This window comes from Crocodylus porosus, unplaced genomic scaffold (assembly GCF_001723895.1).
Source record: "Crocodylus porosus isolate Cpor-Errol unplaced genomic scaffold, CroPor_comp1, whole genome shotgun sequence".
In the NCBI taxonomy this organism is placed as follows: Eukaryota; Metazoa; Chordata; order Crocodylia; family Crocodylidae; genus Crocodylus; species Crocodylus porosus.
The window spans coordinates 6,095,348-6,120,756 of record NW_017728935.1 but is presented as its reverse complement, the minus strand read 5'-3'; the positions used below and the strand labels follow the sequence as shown (position 1 = coordinate 6,120,756).

General features: G+C 52.9%; 1 long non-coding RNA gene across 1 annotated transcript; it reads left to right on the top strand.

Annotated features, from left to right (window-relative positions):
• The first annotated feature begins 459 nt into the window (after nucleotides 1-459).
• LOC109317864 lies at nucleotides 460-21,687 on the top strand. Its single transcript, XR_002103132.1, has 2 exons — nucleotides 460-619; nucleotides 21,529-21,687. It is a non-coding gene; the product is annotated as an uncharacterized LOC109317864 (long non-coding RNA).
• Nucleotides 21,688-25,409: the final 3,722 nt, after the last annotated feature.

Here is a 25,409-nt window from a genome sequence, read left to right as displayed (position 1 = left end):
CACGGCTGCCGGGAGCCCGTAGGGAACCCTGCAGCGTCAGCCCGGCCGCGCCGCCGGTCGTCGCGCCCGACGCAGCGAGCTACGCATGTTCTGTGGCCAGGTCGCTCGACACGTGTCCCTCTCCCTCGCACGGGGCAGGATGGGCAGGCCGAGGCCACGCCGGGGTGGTTGACTCTCGCATCAGAGGGGATTCCTGGGGGCTGCTGTGAACTAGGCCCAGGGGTGGAGGTCAGGGCCAGAACGGGCGTGGGAAGGCTGGGCGTGCTGGCCGAGAGAAGCTTGTTCCGCATCTGTGCCCATCGAGCCTGGCTCTAGCCGGCACCCTCAGCCTCCCACTTTCACTGTGCGCTTTTACACTGCCCAAAGCAAGGTCAACTCTGTCTCTCCAAGAGGGCAGTGTGGCGTGCAGCAATAGGCCAAAGTGGGTGATTACTTTTTGTACTTTCTCTTTCAGAGATAAGGGGAAGCCTGTGAGAGGCATATAACCCTCAGCTTTGGAGAAGGCAGAAGCCATTTGCAGACTGAAGCTAAGAGAGTGCAAAGAAAGATAAGGCGCTAAAGCAGAGAAAGGAATGAAGATTGCACAAGGATTGCAGACAAATAACCAGGAAATTCTCAGGTATGTCAGGTGCTGGCAGTGAAGCCACAAGTCAAGGGCCTACAGAGACTGCAGCACAATTCCCAGGCCCAGGGAAGCCTTCGCTACAGCAAAAGGACAGGATTTCCCCCCCTCCATGCATGGGCAGGAGGGGAGCCGGCACTCACGCACGAAGGGGACCCAAGCCTCACCCTTCCAGGTGTGCTTCAGCCCGCTCCACCTGGCTGGACCTAAATTCTCTCCTGGGCTTTGGGTGTGCTGTCAGCACGGCAGGTGACACTAACACAGCGCAAGTCTCCTCCAGCTCCTTTCCCAGGGCGGCTCGGGCCACACCCAGCACCTTCTCTCCTCCATCATGGTCCCTCATCTGTCACGTTTTGCTGTGGTGAGTCTTGAACTCGTGCCACCATTTCTAGATGGGCTGGGGGTCTTCAGGGAAAGCGCTCTGGATGGTCACAGCAGCACTTTGGCTGGGGGGGACCTTCAGCAGCAACCCCATCTCTAGGTCACGCTTCTCTGCCCTGACGCATTGTGCAGGGTCCCCTCCAGGGCACCCGCTAACAAGGCCAAGATGGCCAATAAATGAATGAGCTAATTGTGGCGGGATATGGAGCCCTCCATCCCTCCAGGAGGGGCTGGGGTTGGCTCTGCCGTGCTCGGAGGCTGAGGCAGGCAAGTCTGAGGGGTAGAGGGGTGTCCCAGCTGCAGCGTGAAGGGTGGTCAGGGAGATGCCTCCAGGGGCAGGGTACCAAACGCAGGGGGATAGCGATGTTAAAGCATCCTGGTGCCCAGCTGAGGGTGTGATGAATGGAGCAGCCTGACTGACAGCCGCCCCCCAAGCAGCTGCTCTCAGCTCTTGGTAGCAGACATTGCGGGTCTGGACAGGCTGGGTGTCCACGAGGCGGAAGGCGTGCACAGGGCAGGATGCCCACAAGTGAGCATGCGGCCAAGGTGTAGCATCGCGGGGGCCACAGAGGAGCGAGCCCTAGCGCAGGAGGAGCTCCAGGGAGCAGCGGCTGCTGCTTGGGTTTTGAAGCGACGCGTCAGTGGGTGCCGTGCATGGTCGCAGCCAGCCCTTGTGACAGGTGCGTGCGTGCGTCTTGCTCATAAACAGCCCTCCTCCGGGGACCTGCACGGGTTCCCCTTCTTCAGCAGGAACCAGTGCATTCACTACCCCTGTCAACTGCAGAAGTGTTACCAGGTGCAGCCATCATCATTAGGGGCTGTCATTTACGTATGTTTTTACTTCTCCAGCTACTTTCCATTAAAAGCCTGTAATTAAGATCATTAGAACAAAGACATTTCTCTTGTAAACAGAGTTCATTTCAGAAATATTTTTTAATTTGCAGGCCAGAGTTGTTAACTTACTATCTGGATAGTAAGGTTGTATATCTGTCTATATGTATTGACGTGACATGAGTGTTGCTAGCCCAGCATTTAGAGATTAATTTAAGGTATTGGCAATATTCTTTGTTTTCTAACCCCCTCCATTGTGGGGCAATGCTCACGCTTTCGGGAGAAGGCGAGACTTGCCGCAGGTGATGGCGTGACCCCGTGTGCTGACAGCCAAACCCAGCCCTGGCCCCTAGCTTTCTCACGCTGGGGCCGGGGGGGGACAGCTGAGGAGCGCTGAGCTCTCTGCTGCAGTGGCTAAGCGCTGTATTTTCAGTTGTCTGCCTGTCTCCAATAAGGGAAATGGGAAGATTCACTGTGGAGCTGTAACTCCATTGGAGCACCGTGGCGCTGTGAGCACAAATGGCCTCAAACCTCTCCAGGAAGCGGGAGATAGAAATCCCAGCTTCGGGAGCTGATTTCTGGCTGTGCAATACTCGGCATCTGTACGGGAGAGTGCCACCGAAGAGGACCTCGCATCAGAGCCGGCCTGTGGCATCGGGAGGCCTGGCGTCCTGCTTTGTGGCTTGGCTTCTCTGCCCTGCGGCCTTGTGTTGTCTTCGGGGTGCAGCCCTCGCCCTTTGTGCACCAGGCGAGTTGAGAGACCTCCGTGACACGGGCCCCTTCTTGCCGGCTGCAGGAGGACACGTCCCTTCCGTTTGCCCGTCTGTGAACACGTGTGCCATGGCGAGCTCCGGAGGTTCGCTGGCCCTTATTTCCCAGGTTTAAATATAATCACAGGCATTACAAGTGACCGTATAGGCAGCATGATTTACACTGGCTTTTCCTCCCATTTGTGCTGCCTAGGAGTGAAGGCTCTTATCTCGCGCTACTGCGTTTAGCATCTTTATCTTGGGAGAGAGAAATATGAGCAGCGTGGCACGTTGGCGCCTGCCCGGCCGACAGGAGCGAATTCTGAGTGCACCACGTTCTTGAGGAGCAGCACGACCTCGTGGTATCGTGGCTGCCTCTGGAGCCCAGCGTGGAGCAGGTACCACCAGGGCAATAGCAGCCACGTACAGGAGGGTGAAAAGAGATTTCCTAACCTGCTTGGGGGGAGAAGACTCTGGCGGTTTCCCAAAAGCTCTTTCCAAATGCAAGGCCAGTCTCCACATCAATGAATGCTTTCACATTAGCAGCTGTGAAGTTTTTATCTTCTGCTAAAAAGGCATGAATTTTGCAGCAGCGAAATGCATTAGTGGTGGAGGAACTCTTCAGGCCCCCAGAGCCGGCTAACAGGGGTGTTTTGTGCAAAGGTGTCATCCAGCGCTGAGCGTCCCTACCTTGACAGATCTCGCTCTTCCCGGCTGGCAGCTGCTGACTGGCGTGGTGCTGCCCCCTTGTTTCCTGCTCCCTGAAGAGGTGCGTGGCCAGTGGCATGTGGGTGCATACGGCTTCGCTGTCCTGGGAGCGACCACAGGTGGAAAGAGGCTGCTGGTCTCCTCGCCAGGCTGTGTGGCGAGAGGTTGCCAGGGCCCGTCTCTGGCTTCGGGCTGCCCATCTCATAACTTCTCAGCTGTTCGCCCCTCTTCCCACCCCCAGCTAAAACTCCAAGCCCCGAGTGATGGAAACACAGCAGAGATGTTCTTCTTGGTGATTAACGACCTTTTGTGTCCCCCTCTTTGGCGGAGACTGTTTCTACCTGCGGCTAGGCTGCTCGGTCAGGAGCTCTTCTCCGGGTGGCGTGTGCCGGCTTGCTTCGGGAGAGGCGTTTTGCGTATGTTGGGGCGGCTGAGCTGTAGCTGTGTTCAGGAACAAGATGCTACAGCTTGTTAACAAAGCCTAGGGCCTGACTATCCCAGGGGAAGGGCTTTGCGGTGGGAAGCAGCGCTCAGGGGATGTGTAGCGAGTAGCAGCCCCAGCACAGAAGAGGCCGGACAGAGCGGGGGAGTGTGAAAGGAAGGGAAGCGTCTTATCCCCATCCTGTGCATGCAAAGCTGAGGCCCAGAGAGGTTCAAAGCCTTGTCCGAGGTCATGCAGGACTTAGAGCCAGATGTCCCAGATCTCAGCCCATGCCCTTTGTCAGCTGCCTTCAAGGCTCTCTTTCTTCACACCCTCCTCGGGGGCAGCCGGGCTGCTTGGCAATCCCTGAGAGCATCTGTACTTGCATAGTAGATTTTGCAGCATCTTTGAAGGCGTGGGGATAAGTGAGATGTTAGCTGACAGGCGAGATTCTAAGCTCCTATTAAAAAACAATCTTCCTAGAAAATAATTTATCAGTGGAAGAAAAGGAGGGGCAAACCGTGCTGTTGCCACTCAGCTTCCCTAGAGCAGCCCTCACCACTGCCTCTCACTTTCCAGGAGCTACAGGAGAGAGTTATAAATGAGCAACAGGGAAACTGTTTTACCGAGTTTTATTTTCTTTCAGTGTTACTATGATCTATGAGCCGTCACAAGCAGATCCCTTCCAAAGCAGCTATAATAAATCATAAATATTTATGGCATTTAATCACAAAGCGGCAGTAGAGCAGAAGAAATAATATTCCACCCGGCTGTGATGCACTCAGCATACATCCCAGGAGCAGCCGGAGGGGCCCGTTATTTATTTTTAGTGCTGAAGAGGCCCCGTGCAGGCACCGAGTCCTCCTGCACTGCCGAAAGGTGGGTGGGAAGGCCTGGGGCGAGGGCACTTGAATGGGAGCTGAGCCCGCAAAAGAGAGGGGCGCTCCAGCAGTGGCAAGACGGCGGTCGCGGGCCTGGGAACAAGCGCTGGCCATGCTGCGCTGTGTGCGCCTTTGTGGCAGGGAGTCCCGGGATGGAAGCGGCCAAATCCTCCCTGAGGTGTGAACGCGGGGTTGAGGCTGGACCCGTGGTGGCTAGAAGAGGTGACAGCTGCTGGGCTGGAGCAGCCAGGTACGGCGCAGTGTCTGGCGCCGCGCACGCCACGTGCCTCCCGCCGTGTCCTTGGCCTGTGAGCTGGTGCGTCGCTCAGTCCCGACTGTCCCCAGCAGGCAGTAGCCGAGCTGGGAGCGGAGTCGCGCTGGGCGGACACTGCAGGAAGCACCGAACCCACAGCGTGGCAGGGGCTGAGCCCGAGGCCCACGGCCTTCGTTCGGCTCCAGGTCGGCACCCTGGGCCACCCGCCTCGGCAGTGCCGGGAGCCGGGCCGTGCTGGGTGTCTCTTGCCAGCCATGGATGCACAGCTGCTGACTGCCCCTGGGGCTTTTACTTCCAGGGGCCGAGGCCCAAAATCGGAGCATCCCAAAGCCACATCTCCACAGCCTGATCGGTGATGGGGAAGACTTCCGTGCTGAGGGAAATGATTTGCTTTTAAATTGATAGTGCTTCCCCAGTGACACTAAGCAAAGGCATGTGAAATATATCTCATCTCCTCCCAGCCCTTGCTGCAGGCAGGAGAGGAAGGCACGATACTTCTCCATCACCCTTCCAGCCAGAAAGACGTTTTCCTGGCAGACGTGAGGGACGCAGCCTCCTTCTCCTCTCGCTCTTTGAATCGCTCCCCGCACAGCTCCAGCCACGGGCGCGGATAATGCTCGAGGTGATTGCTAAGAACAGTGAAATCCTGAAGCCAGGCTCCTCGCCCGTTTGGTCAAACAAATAAGTGCCCTGACTCTCCATGGGCCAGGCCACCTGGACGTGCCCCTGGTGTCAGGAAGAGCTGTGGGTGCCCGGGCCATGCCCCTGGGGCCCTGCCATCTGGGGTCTCCAAGGGCACCGCCCGGGAGCCTCCACCCTGCTGAATGTAAGGAGTGGGAGCGTGCTCTGCCTCCTTGACAGTCAGTCAAGCCTCTGGAGCCCCCCCTGCACCGCTGCGCGGACGTGCTGGCTTGCGGGCGCTGCAGGGGAGGCGTCTGGCTGTGGCCAGCACCTGTGCCCAGCACGGCAGAGCTCTCCCACGGTGCGCACTGGGCGCTGTCAGTAGTCACCCCACCGTCACCAGACCCGCCGTTAGAAGAGGTTAACCAGCGTCCTGCCACCTGCCTTGCCTAATGGTGTGAATCAAACTGTCCTGTTTCGCTGGGACGCTCCAGGGCAAGGTCCAAGGCTGCACCCTAGCCGAGCTCCAGGACGCTCCTGACTCGCAGCACAGGCGGCGGGAAGAGGCTTGCGCAGAGCTGGGGCCCGTCTCCAGCACGTGAGATGCCCGGGGCTGTCGCTGGCCAAGCGCTCTCCCGCGGCCCCGGGGAAGTGCGATGCCTGGCGAGGGGATGACGCAGTCTCGCCCCTCGAGATGAGTCTTGCCGCTGCTGCCGTTCCCTTTCTTTTGCTGCAGAGCTGCGTGTCCAGTCTATGTTGAGAGAGTGTGGCCAGAGCACCGTGAGCCCTTGCCTGCCTGCCTGCCTGCCTGTGAAAGCTTCTGACTTGCGCTCAACCAGCTTGCCCCGGCGGGCCTGCCAGGGGAGCCTGACTTGGCTCTTCCCAGGCGTCCGCCATCCCACGGGCAGGAGCGGTCTTCCCAAGGCAGGTGCTTGGTTCCCCAGGTCCGGGGCCTTGGGCATTGCTAGTTCACTGCTCCAGATCCAGGCACGCGTCTTTTGCTGAAACAAATGCACCGCTCTCTGCTCTGCTATTCCTCGCTCCTGCTTTTTGCCTCCAGCTGGGAGACTGCCCTTTGATAAAATACCACTCCTTTTCAGCTGCTTTCTGAGCCTGATTCATGATACCAGGCAGCATTTGATGTGAACCTGCAGTTAATTACATGTACTTGCTAAAAATAATTGGGCAGCCTAAGTTCTGATCACCATAATTGCATCCTAATGAATTTATGTGTCAACTTGTTATGCGTGACTTCAGCTTCTACAGTAAATATCAAATTAAGTTCCTCGTTCTGTCTCCCGGCACATAAAACAGTTGCTTCCCTGCCTGCTTTGTAACAGGACTTGATGAAGAGAGGAACGCGCACAAAGCCCTGCCCGTTCCTTCGAGCTGCGGGCCCTCACGGCCACGGCTGGCGGGGTCAGTGCTCCAGGGGCAAGGGCAGCACGTGGAAAGTGGCAGGACCCGAAAGCAGGGGCGAGCACTGGGAATCCCCTGCTGCAAGGCCGGCCGGCCGGCCTGCCTCCCGGGGCCTGTGCTCCAGCCCCGGCTGGCTCGTCGCCGTCCTCCCTTCCCTCCCTCCCTCGCTTCCGGCGCACGGGCCGCCGTTTGAGAGAACAGCTCCATCCAGACTTCAGAGCTGCCGTAGGGCCACCCCCTGCCGTGGGCGCTTCCTTACCCTGACCGAGCTGACGGCTCTGATGCCAGGCTTCGAAAGCCAGCCGACCTGGGCTCTGTTGGACCAGCAGCGGGAAGCCGGCTCCAGAGCCAAGCGGCCGCCTGTTCCCGTTGGCATGAAGCTGTGGGCTACTCGTGAAACTGCTCCACTTGCCCTGCTGCGATGCGGGGGAAGACGTGGTTTCCCCCGGTCAGGTATAAACTGCGCAGAGGGAGGCTTTTAGACCAAATAAACGCCTGGAATCGAAATGCAAGATCCTCGTGTTATTTAGTGTTCCTGAACGGGCATCAGACCAGAGCCCCCCACCGGGTCCCATGGGGAAAGGAGAATCCTCCACGCGAGTCAGAGCTCTGCAGCCGGTCCCTTGTCCGGCGGGTGGAAATGGGCGGAGTTGCTGTTTTCACATTAGCTACCGAAACGCTACCTACGGCTCCTGTACCGAGTTGTGCGTGTTCGTTTAACCTCATTCAATCTTGCAGGATTAGTCAGCTGTTCCTCAACCACCGAACGGTTAGGAAACATCTAAGACTCAGAGTTATGTGGCTTGGAAAGTGATTTTCAAATGCGCAAACTTCAAAGGGATGTGGAAATCCTACACGGTACAGGAGACAGACTAACATTAATCCACTCGACTGCTGCGTGAGAGCCTCTTTAATTTTTGTCTTGATAGGTCTTTAGTAAGCTGTGAAGCGCAGAAGCTGCCTTCAGCTAAGCCGTGGCCTGGAACGATCTCTAGGCACCTCTCCTCCGCGGTCGGTCCCCGCGATCACCTTTACGTGCGGCACCATCTTCTACAGCGGTAGCTGCATCGCTGGGGCCGGCCAGGCGCCGCACTCGAGCCAAAGGGTGTGGGAAATCCTGGGTGCTGAAGACCTGGCTGGAGCAGAAGGGTCTGGCCTGGCCACGGGCTCCATGGCTCTGGCAGCCAAGCTCTGCTGCTTCGTTTCTTTTCTTTATCGCTTCTGCTCAAGGAAGGGGAGATGTCACAGCAGTCCCTTCCTGCCTGGCACGGCCTGGGCTGGAAGGGCTGGCAGGCGGGGTGCTGGGAGCAGCTGGCTAATGCTGTCCAACGTGGCGGGGGGGTGGCATGGCCGAGCTGCTGTAGGGCTTCTGGACGAGGCAGCTCGCGAGCGTGCAGGATTTTCCAGCGGTTCCTCAGCAGGAGTTTGGTGCCTCGTGGACTCTGGCGTCGAGAGGGAGAAGTGGAGGCAGCTGGCGGCACTGGCCTTGCTCTTGGTTGAGCTGTGCTTTGTGTGGCACTAGTAGAGCTGACCTAAAAGTGCTCCAAAAATGCAGACTGGGCCAACCGGAGCCTCAGCTGGAGGCCTCCCACCTCGCTGGCCCAGGAAGCAGAGCAGGGGCAAGCTGGCGCACGCAGTGGCTCCCGGGGCCAGGCCCATTTTTGCACGTGCGTGGCTATCTCTGCTTGTAGCTGTCGGTTGTTGCCCCTGGCTGCTAGTGGGCAGTTAGATGAGACGTGACCTGAGCACGGGGCTGGAGCCAGCAATTGCTCTGGGCCGAGGGCTACACCTCTCTGCCCCTCAACTTGCTTGGCTGTGAAATGGGGAGGATGACCCCATTCATGGGGGAGAAGGCAGATGAGTGCTTGCTAAGTGAACTGAAGTGGTCAAGACCCTTATCAGCAGGACCCCGTTGCAGGAAGGCAAAATGGTAGTGCCCTGGAGCTGGCAGGATAACCCCTCCTTGTGCCAGCCCCTTCCCTGCGTGGCCAGAGGGAGGTCACTGGGCCCCGATCCCTATTTCTAAGCTGGCAGCTTCTCGGGGCAGTGGCTGCCCCTCGCCCCAAGCCTGCGCAGCACCCGGTGCCGCGGAGCCCTGCTGTCGGCTGGGCTCTGCAAGTGCCACTCCACTGCGAATAAATAATAGTGGTAACTGTGCAGTAAAGCGGGAGTTAAACGCCGTGCACTCGGAGAGCACAAAGCATTGAAAGGCACAAATTAATTAAGCTTCACAACCCCCCTGTGAGGAACAAAGGTAATTGCTATGTTCACGGTGCTTGTGGGGAGACAGAGAGAGGGATTCATTAGTGGTGGCATTAATACGGTGCTAGAAATAGTGCTTTAAACCCCTAGGAGATGCCTGTCCCCGGGGCTTCACTGCATAAACAGGCCAGCTCCGTGCCAGGTGCGGGCGCAGTGCTCCCAAACCAAGTCCCTGCAGAGCTGGGGCTGGAAGCCCGGAGCCGTGACTCCCAGGCCCCCGCTCTCATCCCTAGCGCTGGCTCCTCTCCATCGCTTTCCTTCCGCTTGGGCCGGAGCAGGGCTGTCTGACTCGTCTGGCCCTGGCGGGGCCGGATCCAAGCCCCGGGGCTTCTCCGGGGCCAACGACCCACCTCCGGCAGCGGCTTGTTGGTGCAGCTCCAGAACCCGGGGGGGACACCACTGCCGCTTGCCCTCTTCCCCCCCACTGCTGGTTTTAGTCCCCAGCACTGACCAGAGACCTTGCATTTAGCTGGGGCGGGGGGGCCAGCGGTGCCATTTGTTCTCTGGGGTCCGAGCCCTGCAGGCCACATGCAGCCCGTGGGCCACCAGTCAGACCGGCCTGGGCTGAAGGATGAGCAGCTCCTGGGGAGAGCAGCTTCTTCTGTGGGAGCAGGAAAGGGCAGGCTCCCAGAGGCTCCGCATCCCGGCCTGGCTTAGGCCCTGTGCTGCACCCAGCAGACAGCGCCGTTTCCTTTTAGCAGGCTGTAACCCAAATTCCGGGGAAGGCTGAAGCGCCTGGTTCATAAACATCAGATGCATGTCGGTGTAATGGAAGGATTAAGTAGTGCAAGTTAGCGAGGTAGGCTAAATAATTTATTCCCTGGTATGTTATCAGCTGAAAATCTGTTAGCAATAAAAACAGGTGCGGAGAAGCAAGAGGAGCTGAATATTTCATTTAAAGGATGTCCTTTAGGATACGCTGCGCCTCCGCTGCTTGTGTTTGCCTCGAAGCAAGAACCAGCGATAGCACTTCAGGAGGGCCCTGCGCCCGGAGCCGGTTTCCCATTTTCGCAGCTTTTTCTTCTGTGTAAGACAGAAAACTCTCTTGCAGAGTGGCCCAGCAGCTGACTGGCAGCAGGAGGCCCTGCAGATGTGCTCCCTTAGGAGCTGCGTGTTGCACCCTGGAGCATTTGTGCACCCATGGGTGAAACACCTCAGGGCACAGGCAGCTCCCAAGCCCCGTTTGGGGGGCACTGGCCATCCTCAGTCTGAGTTGAAAATGTCTGAGCCCTGAGCTTTTCGGGACAGGAGCCTGGAGTGAGGCCACACGCTTCCTGACCCCGCTTTCTTCCCAGACGCGAACCTGGCAGCTCTGCTAATGATGCACATTTATCTCTTGGAAGAAGAGTTTCCCAGGATGTCGCTTGGGACGGACCCTGCCTGGCTGACTGGAGCCCCAGGAGGACTAGACTCACCACGGCAAGGACTCTGTAGCTAGTTTGCCCCGGATATGTGGTGAGACAGCAGAAAGTGGATTGCAGGAGCTGGATCGCAGCGGTGTTTTGACGTCTGCATCCTGACGTCTGCACTTAACGCTGTGAGACTTCCCAGCCTGCTGCAACGACAGATGGATCCGAGGATTACGCATGCAGCTTCCTGGAGGCACTCGGGGTCAAGCGCCACACGGCCGTGTCACAGATGGGTAACCCCGAGTGACTTGAGTGTTGCCCAAACTACGCAAGGCACTGCTGGAGCTATGGAAATGGTGCTTCTTGTTGCTTGCTGGGACCGTGGAGCGCGGGAAGCCTGTGCTGGGAGGCCGTGAAGGTGGCAGGCTCGAGGGGATGTCCGGAGAGGGTGAGGAGCTGGGTGGCAGCTGCCCACCGGTGCTGAGCACTGTCCTGCAGGGGCGAGTGACTGAAGGGCTTGGGAAGACTTGGCTACATCATGAAGCTTGCCGGGGGGGGACCGGACCCAGCCAGCCCCACTTGGAAACAAATGAGATGAGAGAGATCTAGCCAGAAAGCTCATTTCAGAGCCACGCTAAGAAAAACATTGCAACACAAGTGCCTCTTGCTCAGAGAGTGGTGTCGAACCCTCACCTAGGCCCTGCCTTGGGTCTGCGTAGCCGCCTGCTCCTTTTCCTGGCCAAGCAGGCTGCCAGCACAGTGGACTCAGAGCTGCCTTCCTCCTCCTCACCTGGGAGCACTCAGCACCCCTCCAGCGTGGGACATGCATGCGTTGGGGCTGCCTCCCTGAGCCCCTGCTCGCAAAGCACTGCTCCTCCTCACGCTTCCCAGCCGGTTTTCGAGGCAAGTCAGTGCTCACAGCACGAGAGCCGTATGTGGCCTCCACTCTTCTCAGGGGCTGGTGCTCTGGGCTTAGCCCCGCTGACCTCGGTGAAATTGCAGGCTTACATTTTAAGTCTTTCCATTTGCATTGAAGACCAGCGCTGCGTGCTGGCGGCAGACAGGAGCTGGGACAGCTCCAAGGTTGCTGGTTCTCTCAAACAGGCACTTGAGTGCAGAGCAAGTCCAAGCCCCAAATGCTGAACACATCCCTGGCCATGCAGGATAGAGAATAGCTCGACTGTTACGTGCCGCTGATTTGTTTTCTCAGCAGTGTGTGCGCACACCCTTGGCTGGCCAGGCCAACAGTGTCCATCTCTTCACCGGTCTCCTTTTCCACCAACTTGATTGATTCTTCTCCTTGTTTTAGCAGACAGATTCAATAAGGGAGCCAGGAGCTTGTATCTCACCACTACCCTGGCTTCCCAAGGGTTTTGGTGGGCTCTGGATTGGGGCCTGAGCAGTCTCCTATCCCCATGGCTGGACAAGCACTTGTCCACCTCATGGGACCTTTCACATTTAGTTAGACAAACATTTGGATGCAGCAAAGTGATAGCTCTTGGCCCTCAATCACTGCTCATCAGGAGCTTTCCAGATTTCTCTGGTTTGAAGCGCACAAAAGGTGATGAGAGCTTGATAACTGTCATTGGACTGCATAAGAAAGCTGTCAGCGAAAGCCGTCTTGCTCCTGGAAATAATCGGGGCTCAGGAAGCTCACGGTTGGGAGCTGAAGCACATTCTGGCTCCACACAATACAGGCACTAATCTTTCCCAGGCAACAACTGCTAAGGCCAGAGACGTTTGGGTTTCTTCCGTCAAACGAGCCTGATGCGTAATCAGGATCTGATTGTATAGAGCCTTGGCATTTCCAGCATTGCACAGTAAATGTAATTTCCTTAATAGATGTGTGAGCAGAGCTAGCAGCGTTTCAGGGTTGACCAGAGAAAGGAAATGGCTGCAGTTAGTGTAGGAGCAAGCAGGTAAGTATGTGAGAGCAAGTATTGGCAGTGGCTAGGGTCATAGCTGTAATGAAATTAAGGCCACCGCTTGTGCTGCTTAAGTAGGGTGCAGGGCCCATGAAAGGAGAGTAGGAAGAGCGCAGTTTAGGAGAGATCCTGGGTAACACGAGTGAGCATAAGACCCATTTCATGTTTGGTAGCAATGGTAAGGTCTGTTTATAGCAGCTTCTGTTCGCAGAACAGCTAATGCACGAGACCTGGGGATTGATATCTGTAAGATGGAGTTTAGAATCAGTGGGCAAAAAAGTCTCAGCTTTCTGAGACCGAAATGAATTCTGACATCTTAATTATAAGTTCAGAGGAAAGGTTGGTGCTAGAATTGTGAGCTCTGAAGATTATTATTATATTGTCATTATTCATTAATGACTGCAAAAGAAACCAGCTCTGAGTGGTAATGCTAAATTACAACTTAAACTATACAGCTGCTATTACGCACTATTTATTTTTCAAAGGATTCCTCAACTAGGAGCACAAAACAAAGCTATTAATAAGCCTTTGCCGCCCAGTGGCATTTGTCGCTTTGCAATGGTAAACACTTCCTCTTTTTTTTTGGCTGGCCATCTTGAAATTTCCGTCTGTCTCTGTCATGTGTTTCACTGTTTTAAAACTACATGTCTGTGGGGCAAATTATCTGGAGCCAAAAGGAGGAATATGAGTTTCAGAGGGGAAAGTCCCTGTCCCTGGGATGCAGGGCCCTTGGTGGGTGGTGGCTGTCATGTTGTCGCTGCAGAAGGTCCTGCGGTGTGAGAGAAGCATAACTGACCAGGGGATGCAATACCTTATGTCGGACCAATTTGCATTGTTGGGAGAGGTGAGAGACCAGCTCTTGCACTTTGAGCAGTTTTCATCATGTCTGGGGAAAAAGGCAGGTACAGTCCAAGCTGAACAGTTGCTTTCGTTTGACCTAACGGGAGAAACGAATGGTAAGTCAAACCAGTCTGACTAACTAGGTAACGCCAGCACCTGAGGCTCCCTGTGCTGCCGCAGGTGCACCGGTGCTGTGTGTCTTCATTTTAAATTTACTTTCCTCCACGCACTCGCCATGGCAGTCTCTACCAGAAACTGCTTTCACTCAGCTGGCTGCCCTAAATTTGTTAGGTGCCTTTTTGCCAAGTGAACAGCAGCAGAAATACCAGATTCAATGTAATAGAAAGGGTTGTTATAAACACAGCAGTCTTTTGTCTTTTCTTTTTGAATTGTGAATGATTCTTGGGCAGTGGTCTTTGAGGCTGGTTCCTGCTGAACGTGAACCAGTGAGGTGCACTGGAAACGGTCATTTCGAATACGCGGGCCGCTGCATAGCAAGGATTCCTGTAGCAGCCGAGCATTTCACACCCCGAGGGAGAGTCTGTGGGTACTCTAGAAACGGCACCTGTACCTGAAGAGTCCCCGTCCCGTGGCTTACCCTCAGGGTTTCTGTCGACAGCGTGACCTGGGCTGACTTGTAGCTGAGCCGTAGTCTGAAGAGCAGTTGGAGATATTTCACTGAAAAGCAATCAAGGTGCAACAAAAAGATCCTGATCCTTTTCTGAGTGAGTGGGCTCTCAGCCATCATGGCTGCACAGCGAGATTGCTGCTGTTCCCTTGAAAAATCAGCAAAGCTTTAATTTCCTAATTATTCAATGGCCGGCATGAAGTAAACTTTAATTATTTAATAAGCACACTTGTCTCTATTCTAATGGGAAGGATAGCTCTTCCAGCTGTAAAGATGCTTTCCTTCTGCGTGGAGGTCTTCTGAGGTCAGAGCTAGAAGCTCTGGAGTCAAGAGCAGGTTTGATCAGGGGTTCCCAGTGTTTCTCAGGGGCTCGGGCACAGCCCGAAGGAGCATCTCATGGGCATCCCCTGCCTACGAGGTTATGCAACAGGCCTACGGCCCCGAGCGCGGCATGTCATGTGCTACCATAGCATTTAAATGTCTCACTGCACCCGAGAACATAACAGAGAAACAGGCTTCATGTAGCAATCGATAGGTCACCTGGTCGTAGAAGGAAATGAGATTGGTCAAGCAAGACCTACCCGCAACAAACCCGTGCTGGCTATCCCTCGGGATGTTGGCGTCGGCCAGTCCATTCAGGATGGCCTCTTTAATAAACTTTTCTAAGATCTTCCCCGGGATAGAAGTCAGGCTGATGGGCCTGTAGTTTGCCGGATCCAATCTCCTCCCTTTCTTGAAGATCGGCACCACATCGGCCTTCTTCCAGTCTTCGGGCGCTTCACCAGAGCGCCAGGAGCCCTTGAGGATCCGTGCCAGGGGCTGGGCTATGACGCTCGCCAGCTCCGTGAGACATGAGCTCCTTTAACACGGCGTCTGGCACCTTCTAGGCAGTCACCGCAATATTTGCACGCATGAACAGAAAAACAATCCTGTTGGAGAATGGGGTTTTAACACTAGTAGAAGTATAGACGAGACTTCCCGCAAGTACCGGTTCTTTACCTGCTTATACCATGAAGTAGACATGTTTAAACATATTCCCTGTTTCAGAGGTGGCAGTGATGGAGGATGTACTTATCCAGAGCAGGGAGTGAAGTGTGTTGTGGTCCTGTGAGCTGTTTTTAGAAAGGGTGTTCTTGACAGCTACTCGGGACACTGCTACCCAAGGCGCGGAAGGGGGCAACTTTGACTTCGCAGTGCTGGTGTAACTGTTTCTGTTGGTCTTTTAGCCTTGTGTCCTTAACTGACCCATTTCTGTAAAGGCTCACTGGAGGTAGATCCCTTGCTCAGTGCGGTCCTATCCTATATCTGTTACTGCCTTGCTGAGATGCAGTTATGAGCCGATTTTGTGAATGGAGCGGGCAGCCAGTCTGCTACCTAACGCCTGGGCTTGACAGGAGGCGGCATCGTGGGCAGGCAAGAGCCTGCACTTCCTGAGGGTAATTCAGCCTAAGTGGCACGGTAATCTGGTCTCTGATGCGCCTTCCCTGTTGTCTAACCTTCTGATGCTTGTTGGAAAGCAAGACAGAGTAGCCTCAATCTTCTTTTTCTCAAGCACCTTTTCCAACAAGTTCTTAAGCTCTGATAGCAGTATCGAGATCTCGCTGCCTTAAGGGGAAGTCGACTCTGTCTGTGTTTCATTATTTGGTTTCTTGTACTCAGGTGCAAATTGATCCAAGCCAACTCTAAGAAGCTTATTTCAGTATGCGCTGTAATTACTGCTGCAGCTGCAAAAAGCTTTCTTCAAAAGTTGAATCAAAGTTTTTTAATACAAAGGTTACATCCTGTGATGTCTGCATTTTCCAGGTAGCAAACAGCCTTACATTTAAATTAGTTCCTTTGATAATATTTATCATGACACATCTACCAAGACTTTTAACTCTTATTTAATCAGCAGGAAAAGAGGAAGAACAGGAGAACTGTTTTTTCACACGTCTGTAAAGAATACTTAGCATGCCCATGGCAGTGTTTACGTAACAATAATGTAATAAGAATACGAAGACAAGTAATTTATGAATCGTGTAGCTTTGCAGGGAGTGATATTACCCGGTACGAATTATGATGTTAACAGAAATAGATATCTAATGCTGCCAGCACTCAGCAGCTAGGCAAAGTTTGTTTACTCAAAAGATGCCTTCAAACTTGTCAGCAAAACTGAAAAGACCATTAAGTTAATAGAACCACGTAAAGACATAATGACAGCTATGCAGCAGACTGACAGCGTTAGCTTGCAACAGCTCATCCTGTTGCCAGGAGTTGATCCTGCTGGGAAAAAGTTATGTGTGTGGCACTGACTCACTGATTTTTTTTCACCTCTCCCCGGCATCGAGGAGGTGAGTGTGAAGGAGCTGGAGAGAAGGAGTCGAAGGTGTGGACTGAGGAAGCAGGAGGCAGACCTTAGAAGCAGCCAGTGCTGCTGGGAGAGATCACACTAAAGGTAATGGTCATTTCTTTATTAATACAGCCAGACCCCAGACAGTGACCAAACCTAGGGTTTGCATCTTGGTTTTAGACCAGCTGGGGAACGCTGCCTTACTATTATTGTTCCTATTTATGATACAGTCATGCTGCAAGGCCTGTGACCGAGCTCAGGTTCTGGTGGGCACGGTACTGTACAAGTGCTTGCCCCCAAAGCTCCTGCCCTCTAACCTGCAATCCCCCCTGATCTCCTGGGATTCACCATTTCACTCATTCTGGCTGCTTGCCACCCCCTCGCCACTCAGCCTTTAAAGCTCCTCATTGTAGAGCACTGATTTGTCGGGGTGGGCAGATGGTCTCCCAGAGGGTTTCCCCTGAAGAAGCCTGTGATTCCCCACGCAGGCTTCGCTGGCAGTCGTCTCGCTGATCTCACTCTGCTCCTCTGAATGCTGATGTGCTGTGCTTCCCCAGCCGTTCTAGTGCCCGGGGCCTGGGGCCCGCTGGGAAGTGGCAGAGTGCGAGCGGCTGCTCTCCGGACAGCACGTTCATCAGGAAGAAACCCGGTGTGCCGTGGGGCCGGGTGATCTATCCCCTGTCGGTGTGCAAGACCACGAAGCTTAAGTCTGCTGAAGGTTGCTCAGATCCCACTAATGATATAAAGCCACTGAGAGAGACCAACGGCTTAAAAATGCAAAAGGGCCCGGTGAATGCTGTAGAAAAATCGGCTGAAACCAGAGAGAGGTTCAGGAAACTGCACTCAGGGACTGGAAGGACAGTTGCAAAGGAATGGCTGAGTTCATCGGACACCGCTCTCTCCGCTCCAGCCTCCCCGTCATGTCAAACTCCACTGAGCAGCCTATTCACAGCCATGCCAAAGTGCCAACTGGTTTCAGGCTTTTTGTGACTTGAGGTTGTTGTCTTGAGGAATTCCCTTTGTTGTAGTTCTGCTCTTAGAAAGAGGCCATACTTGCAGTAGGAACACAGCTGAAAAGGAGGCTTCTAAGAGGCTTGAGTCCAAACCAAACCCAGGCATATCACTACTGGTAACAACAAAAACAGTCTCTGCTATTGCTTGCGTGAATTGTCTCCCCGCTGGCATTCACCCTGCTGCTAGAGCAGTGACAGCTCCTCGCCCTCTGCCCTTGCCAGCCTAGAGACCCCTCAGGGTTGATGGATATGCAGCTTCTGCCCAAGCACACTCCAAAGCCACCGTCCTGTTGCATTGTCACTGGATACGTGGCAGGGATTCAAACTTGACCTGTCTGAACAAACACAAAGCCCCCAGCTTGGAATGGGAAGGTGTGGGGCTTCACAGGTGGTCTTTGAGCTTGCACTAGCTGGAACAAGGCAGGAGGCTGGGGAGGAGAAGCTCTTACGCCTCCACGACCATCCTCTCAGCCTCCGGAGCATTTGGATCAGAATGCAAACATTGCAGCTTGGGCCCATCCCACATCTGAGCAGGGAGAGCTCGCCCAGCCTGTGCTGCACACTAGCCAGCTTCTGCTTGCTAATGCTGATGCAGCTTATTCCCAGTCGATGGATGTGGTACAAGAATACATCCAAGCAAGGGCCTGACACACGAGGCGAGATTAAGAGCTGCATGTGTGCTGATGGGAAAGGGGGTATGAGGAGGTGATGCGGTGGAAGCCTTGCAGCCGTCCAGAAGGCTCCGGTCTGGAGGAGGAGAAACACCTGTTTGGTGCCGTGCGGGCAGGGAGGGAATAACAACTTGAACTGCTTAGGAGGTCGGTAAACAATTCAGCCTGGAAAGCTTGGGTGAGGCGTGCAGACATGGATAGAAAGCAGCTTTGGAAGTCCCTGTGCTCTGGCTGTAAATATTCAAAAGCTAGCTAGATCAGGCCTTCACGAAAGTCAGGTCATTACAATCCCCTGCATACAGCATGGGGCGGGACCCAGGAGGAACCTGATGGCTGGTTAGGTAGTTTTTGCCTGTAATATTTATTCAAAATCACAGATTCCCATTTTGCTTTGTCAGACTTGGCACAGTCTGGTTGTGATTTCTCTGCAAAGCACTGAGGGCTACATTCACAGAGGTACTTGAGCCCAACTTAGGCACCTAAGCATCACTGGAGGCAGGGGAGGCCAAAACTCCCCACTCCGCTCCACCTGAGCCTGGAGGCATGCAGAGTTTGCAGCACTGGGGGCTACTGCTGGGATATAAGAGAGATGAGATGGGTGCTCCTCTGCTGCTTAGGCCTGTGGAGCCTGGTGTGGGATTCTCAAGTTGCACCTAACTCCTTGGGCCCTGCGTAAAGCCGAGCCACAGGAGAAGGAGCCCCATTTCCTGGGATTGCAGAGAGTGGGGCTCAGGCCAGGTGCAGTGAGGCTGCAGCCTCAGAGGCTGGGCTGGCATCTATCATATGCGGATCTAAAGGTCAGCAACTGGGAGTGACCCTTTCCCAGGGTCTTTTGGGAGCTCTGTCCAGTGGCCTCCCTTTGCACCCTTTGGCTCGTGGGGCTGGCTGAGCCCTTTTCCTGCCTAGCATCTGTCAGGGGTTTCTCTTTGATTTGTGTAGACAAGTTGTTTCACTTCATCTCCTTAACTGTGTTGCGGAGAGTCTCAGCAAGGACTTGCTGCCTCTCCAGCAGGCGTATGGTAAATGATCTTTGCAATTATATTAAAAAAAAAAAAACCCCTGCCTCTTCAGGGGGATCTTCACAGGACCTGGCAAAATGGATTACAAGTCTTCACAAACCTGCTGAGTGACTGCTCTGGACGCATTTGCAGCTGGAAGAGCTGATGCGAATGATTATTGCCTCAACTTCAGTGAAAGTTCAGGGGTTCGTTATTTTTCTTTCCTTTTTCCTGAAATTTGTCAGATACTGAGGATCACTAGCCAGCCTCTGTCTGAAGGAAATACGACATAGCCCCAGGAGAGATGCATCAGTGGTTTAGGCTATATCTACGTAGCAGGTATCCTATAGCCACCTTGCTCAACAGGAAGTTCTGAATATCTGCACTAACAATTATCCACTTTTTAATATCTCCCTTAGTAACATTTTGCCTTTTACAGTTCCTTTCATCTGAACTTCTTGCAGCAGCACTTCACACGTACAAGGTTAAACTCGTTCTCTTGCGCTGTAAGTCATAAACACTCAAAAGAGTGCATGTAGAAAGACTTAGGCACAGAGAGGGGGGTGACTTTGCCAGGGTCCCATACCAAGCTGTTGATGGACCTGGAGAGGAATTCTAGTCCAGCGCTTTTTCTGCTGTCTCTCAAGGGTTTGGGTAGCTTATAAATAAAAGTACAAACACCAGCAACAAGTTTTGATTATGAGTTAATATTTGCACAGTGCCCAACAGTGCACTGTATTTTTTTATAACGGTGGAGGGAGAAGGGCACAGTGCCTTGAGGCAGGAGGATGCTTTTCTTGGTTTTTGCCGCTTGGCATCCGTGTACTATGGTGATGTGCTTATTCGAAACACACAGACTGACTTGGTAGGTTTTGTGTCTACAAGGTATGGGCTGATGCTGATACAGTCTTCTGGCTTTGATGCATTTTCCATTCCTGTGTGACGATTCCAGGCACTGAAGCTTAGTCAGCCCAAGTTGACATGGATCTTTATTATTTATTTTCTAAGCTCTCTCAGAACTGATGAAATCCCCTGGTGTGGCAGCACAAGCTAGAAGGTAAGCTAATTTATGTGGCGTTTAGAAGTTTGTCTTCCACTGGCATTAACCTGGGGTCGCACACTGCTCAGACCAACAGTCCCCAAAACATATGTTCGCAGAGGAGTGGATGTCGCAATAGCTCGCAGCAATGACTTGCTGGGGCAGCCCTAGAGGCACACAGCGCGGCACAGCCTCATTTGTGAGATGCAGTTCCTGAGTGGGTAACCACGTCCCCTCTGCACTTCCTTCGTTGGGTCCCGGTACCTTTTATAGTATTATTTTTGTTAAGCAGCACCATAGAGGGTGTCCTCAACATCACCCCTAGCTCAACCTGGTGGACTGTCGTGGCTCAGCCAGTCCCCACATGCACAGCGCTACCCAGCATGGTGCAGCCTGCTCTCATCTCATGCTCAGTATGCATTTCCTTTGGTTGGGGTGTGGGTTTTTTCTTTTTTTCTTCTATTTGGCTTTCAGTGCCCTCAAGTGTCCAGAGTCAATGCATTGCAGGAAGTGTGGACATTGGAACACGCCAGCCTGACGCTTTCCAGTGGTTTCCTTTTCTAGAGGTCGGTTCTCCTTTCTCACCCAGCTGGAAACCTGTTGGTCCATCATGGCTGAAGGTAAAGCTACATCCTTTGCTGTCTGGATTATTTCAGAGTAAGGAAACAGAGGCTCGGTGAGCTGAAGCTTGCAGTTTCCTCATGGCTTTTTTCCATCAGGGAACGAGATCTGGCTCCCAGCAGAAGCTGGCAGGAGACCCATTTTCTAAACACACTGCCATGAATCCCTATAGATCATGTGAACTTTGGATATAAAAGACCAGGGGGATTCTCCAGAGGCCAGGGGCATTGGTGCAAAGATCCCTTTCCTGAGCATTGCTATGTAAATCACTCTGGACAGCTTCTGCGGAAGTCAGACTTCCTCCCTGTTACTGCGGCCGCTCTCCATGGCACCAGTTGTGGGACAGGGAGCGGGGTGCGTGAAGGTACACATTTCTTGCAGAAACCCACTGAATGTGGACCCATACTTGAAAGATGCTTGGCAACCTTAACTAAAGTCCTGGGAGCTGAGGGTGGCAGCATCTTGCAAGACTGGGCCTTTTGAGGCAAGATTTGGGTCAAAGGAGACTGCGTGGTCCTGTCTTATGATCATGGTCTGTTCCAGCTGAAGCTGATGGAAGTCTTGCTGTTGCCTTTTGTGGGAACAAAACTGATCTTCTGTATCCTCACTCGTAGTGACAGGAACTGCCACGTCACGCCCTGCCGCGTTAATTCTTCTCAGAAACCTACCCGGTGTCTCTTTGGCTGTGTTCTGTGTTAGGAAAATATTCTGGTAACAGTCCAAACATATCACCTCCAATCTCCCTTTTCCTTTTCTCTCTGAGAGAACATCTTCACCAGAGTATTAGATATTCACTCTGTGACACATTTTCTGCATTTACCCCAGTTGTACCAAAAGCAAACTTTGTTTCCTACCTACCAGAGAGTCGCACTGACTTCAGCCCATTTCTTCCTTAAGTTACGATCTCAGTAAAAGTCTTGACATCTTACTTTTGTGCGATCTGTAGGGTGCTGGATGTGGCTCGCTAAAGAAAGATGGCAGCAGGCCGACTACAAGGCGTGTTGGACTGGAGACACTTCTCAACTTTGATGGAGCTTCAGCTCTCTGAGATTTCACGTGTGAGTACACAGAAAATACATGATTCTTCACGCAGCAATAGATTAAGGTAGGTACTTACAGAAAATGTGTTGTTCCCAGTTATCTGTAGGTGAGCTCAAATACTTAACTATGTTTGTGAGTTGAAATGAGATAGGCAGAGAAGGAATGAACAGTGAAAATTCTTGCTTCAGCATGGCATAAATCAGAATTAAAATTTCCAGCTGGTTCTCTTAAACAGGCTTTAACATTTTCATTAGCACACTGGAGATGAACTCAGGAAAGCTATGGCAGCATGCATTAAACTTAAGCTATGGGGACTTGAACGAGACAGGTTTGTCGAGGACATTGATCTTGGAGAAGCTTTTGGAACTGAAATGTTGACAGCTGTCTTCATGGATACTTGTGAATAAAATAAATCTTTTGCTTAATTCATCATTTGAGATCACTGAATTATTTCCGACTCCTTTGAGGTATGAGTGTCTGTTATGGATTTATGTGGAAAATCTCTTTGTAGATTACAGAAACTGACGCAGATTAGACTAGACTAACATTTCCAGAATTTATCTGGTGACTAGATCTCAAAGACATGCCCTTGTTTTTGAACATGTTAGGCTGTTTGGTTTTATATATCTCAATTTAGAGCAAGGAATGCAACCAGTCAGTTATACATGGTCTTTATAATTATACAAATGAAGAAGCTAGTAAAGAGAATGAAAGTCAAAAGTGAGACCATTAAAATCTTCATGGATTAGACTCAGCATGGAAGCTATTTAATCATATGAGAATGCAGTTGGTGTTGCCAGATCTCATAATTTGTGTTGTTCTTAAAACCCTGGGGTCATGTAAATGTATCAGTGTGTCAGCTTTAAGGGGGTTTTTTATGTTTTCCTTTTCAAAGTGAGTTTCTGGCTCTCCTGGTTTTGTAGAAAAGCTTGAAAATGTGCACCGAGATCAATGCAAATCAAGATGGGGAAATAATGCAAATCTTTTCTAGCTCATCATTTTAATCTACTCCAGGACTTTCCCAGGCTTGATTTTTATGGGTGGGGGGGTTACCATTTGAAGTTGGTTGCAGTCACCAGTAGCTTACATGCCCCTAAATCAAAAGGGAAGCAGGGCATCAAGGAAAAGGAACCCTCCAGCGTAGCTAAATGGCAAGGTTCACGTGAGACGGAGCGCTCACAACTGCAAGATAACGCACACTGGAATGAATAATTTAACAGCCACTCTAATTTAGAGGAAAATGATCTAGGTGTCATTGTGGATGGCCCAATTAAAGCCTCTCCGCAATATGCAGCGGTGATCAAAAAAGTAAACAAAGCATTAGGATGTACAAGGAAAAACTACACAAAACATTGCTGCTGCTTTGGGTGGATCTGCTGCGCTCTGCCTGGCAGAGAGGGGGGAAGCCTGGAGAGCAAAGGGTCCAATTTTGCTTGTGCCAACCGTGAGACCAGTGGCCAGGTGGTGGCAGCCCCCCTCCTGGCTGCCCTGCCTGGACCATGGACTGCAGGGTCACAGGGAGAGGCTGCCCTGCAATCGAGCCTGGCTGGGAGCAGGTGCTCCAGAGCGAAGCCAGACTCCCTTGAAGGAGGCTGTGGAGAGAATGGCACCTTGGGAGGGAAGAGGGACAAACCGTGTCCTTCACTGAGCAGGGGACAAAGGGTTTCAGACTAGGAGGGCCCAGGGACCCATATGCTTGCTTCATGCGATAGCAACATGAACCAGACTCTGCCCCTCTTCCGCCAGGGGTGGCTGGAGTGGCGGGGAGAAGGTCAGCTGAAATGCCAGGGTTTGTGTGAGGGGAGCGGGCGGGATGGATGGCAGGGTCCTGCCCTGGGGGGCCCATGCTGGACCTCACCCCGGAGCACAAGGCACTGTTCAGGGCTGGCCAGTCCTCTGCCAAAAGAAACAGAAGGGCATCAGGGACTGGGGGCTAAAACGGGAGACTCAGAGCAAAGCCTTCCACAGCGAGGCGTTGGAGGCAGGGACAAAACCGAGAGAAAAGTAAATTAGTGAATGGTGTGCTGATTAGAGAGTAAATTAAACTCTCCTATTTACTTTCCCCCGAGAAGAAAAAAATGATGAAACTGAAGGATTTGCTAAAAATTGAACTGTTTTACTGAACCATCTTAAAACTCAATATATAATTAACCTGTGCAACTCCTTGGCATAAGGTGCGAAGACCTTGTAGGTTCCCCAGAGGACTGGGCGTCCTTCTGGGCGATCAGGGCTATACCGAGGCAGGCTAGCTGCAGTCGCTCAGCAGTTCTGAATGTCACGCTGCGTCCATCAAGGTGCCACGGTACTGACTTGGGGTATAGCCTCAGTTTTAAAAATTTTGGCCAATGAGAAAATCCAGTTACATTTAATAGGATAAGAGAGATTTTTACAAGGGCTATAAACACTTTTTTGTTTCAAGGGTACAGACCAGCTACCAGCCTCGAGTTGGAAAGAAATTTCCTGTAATGAACTGCCTGTAATGTCCATGCGTTATGGTTTCCTGTGCCTTCCTTTGAAACATTTGGTACCAGCCACAGCCAGAGAGGCTCCTGGGATGGGTGGACTATTGATTTAGTCTGGTGTGGCAAGCCTATGTGAAATGCTAAATTTTGGATTCAAATGGATTTGACAATGTCCCTTTTGCTGTCCAGGATACCTAACACCACACAGCCTCCAGCCTTCTCACTTTCACTCTGCAAGTGTAAAAGAAAATTTAGATCATTTTGACAGTTATTTTCACATCTGTTGGCAGGTAGCCAAGTACCCTTCAAATGGCATGCGTGTAATGAGTCTGATCCATCCCTGGCAGAGCTCCATTAACACGAAAGGAGCCACAATCATATTTTCACCAATTTGATCAGCTAGTAAGTAGCCAGTTAATGTCTCCCTAGCTGCTCATGTCACTTTTAGATTATATCCTCCCTTCTGCCGGCTGCCCTTCCAAAATCCCTTCATCCTGAGATTCAAATGCTATTAATTTTTTTGTTACAGTCCCTATTTTTGGCAGTAATTACCATATGACGTATAGGAGATACAGAACGGTGGAGATAAAAACATGTAGAAGCCACAGGAAACCCACAGCAAAGCACTGTATCCGTTTGCTACAGTTGAAAGTTTGCGGTGATTTCTGAATGAGAAAATTAGCTGCCTTTTACAGTTCTGCACAGATGTTAACCATGGGGGAAAGTTCAGTGTGCAAAGCTGTTTTTTCTAGTCTCTGTTATTGTGGAGCTGGCCAAGAGCATCAGGAACCTAATAAAGGATTACGATGTGGAGCAAGGGGCAGAACTTGGCCATTTCCTTGTGTGCGAAGGAGCACGCGCGCCTCGCCTATGTAACGTCACACCTCCCGCTGGTGCACCTGCACCCTCCCCGCTTCCCCTTCCATGGCCGCGTGTACACGAGCACAGTCGCTGCTGATTCCTTCAGCTCCGGGCCGAACGGGGACGGCGGTGTGGCGCCGAGCAGGCGGGAGCCGGGAGGGCCCTCGGCCTTGCGGCACCAGATGCAGTTCCGGGGGGAAGGTGGGGAAACGGGCAGCAAGGGCACGCTGGAGCAGCAGGCTCTCTAGGGCTTATTTTTCAAGTTCAGATGAGTTTGGCGTGGACCGTGCCCGCAGCAGCAGTGGCTCACTGCCCGAGGCCGGAAGGCCCGAGCCCCGCGGGGCGCCGCGGCCTCCGCGCGTGCAGCGGGTACCGGCCCGCTCCCGCTCAGCGGGGCGAAGGGGCCGGGGCAGCAGGCTGCCCGCCTTGCTTGGCAGCCCGCGAGCGGCCGGGCGGCAGGGAG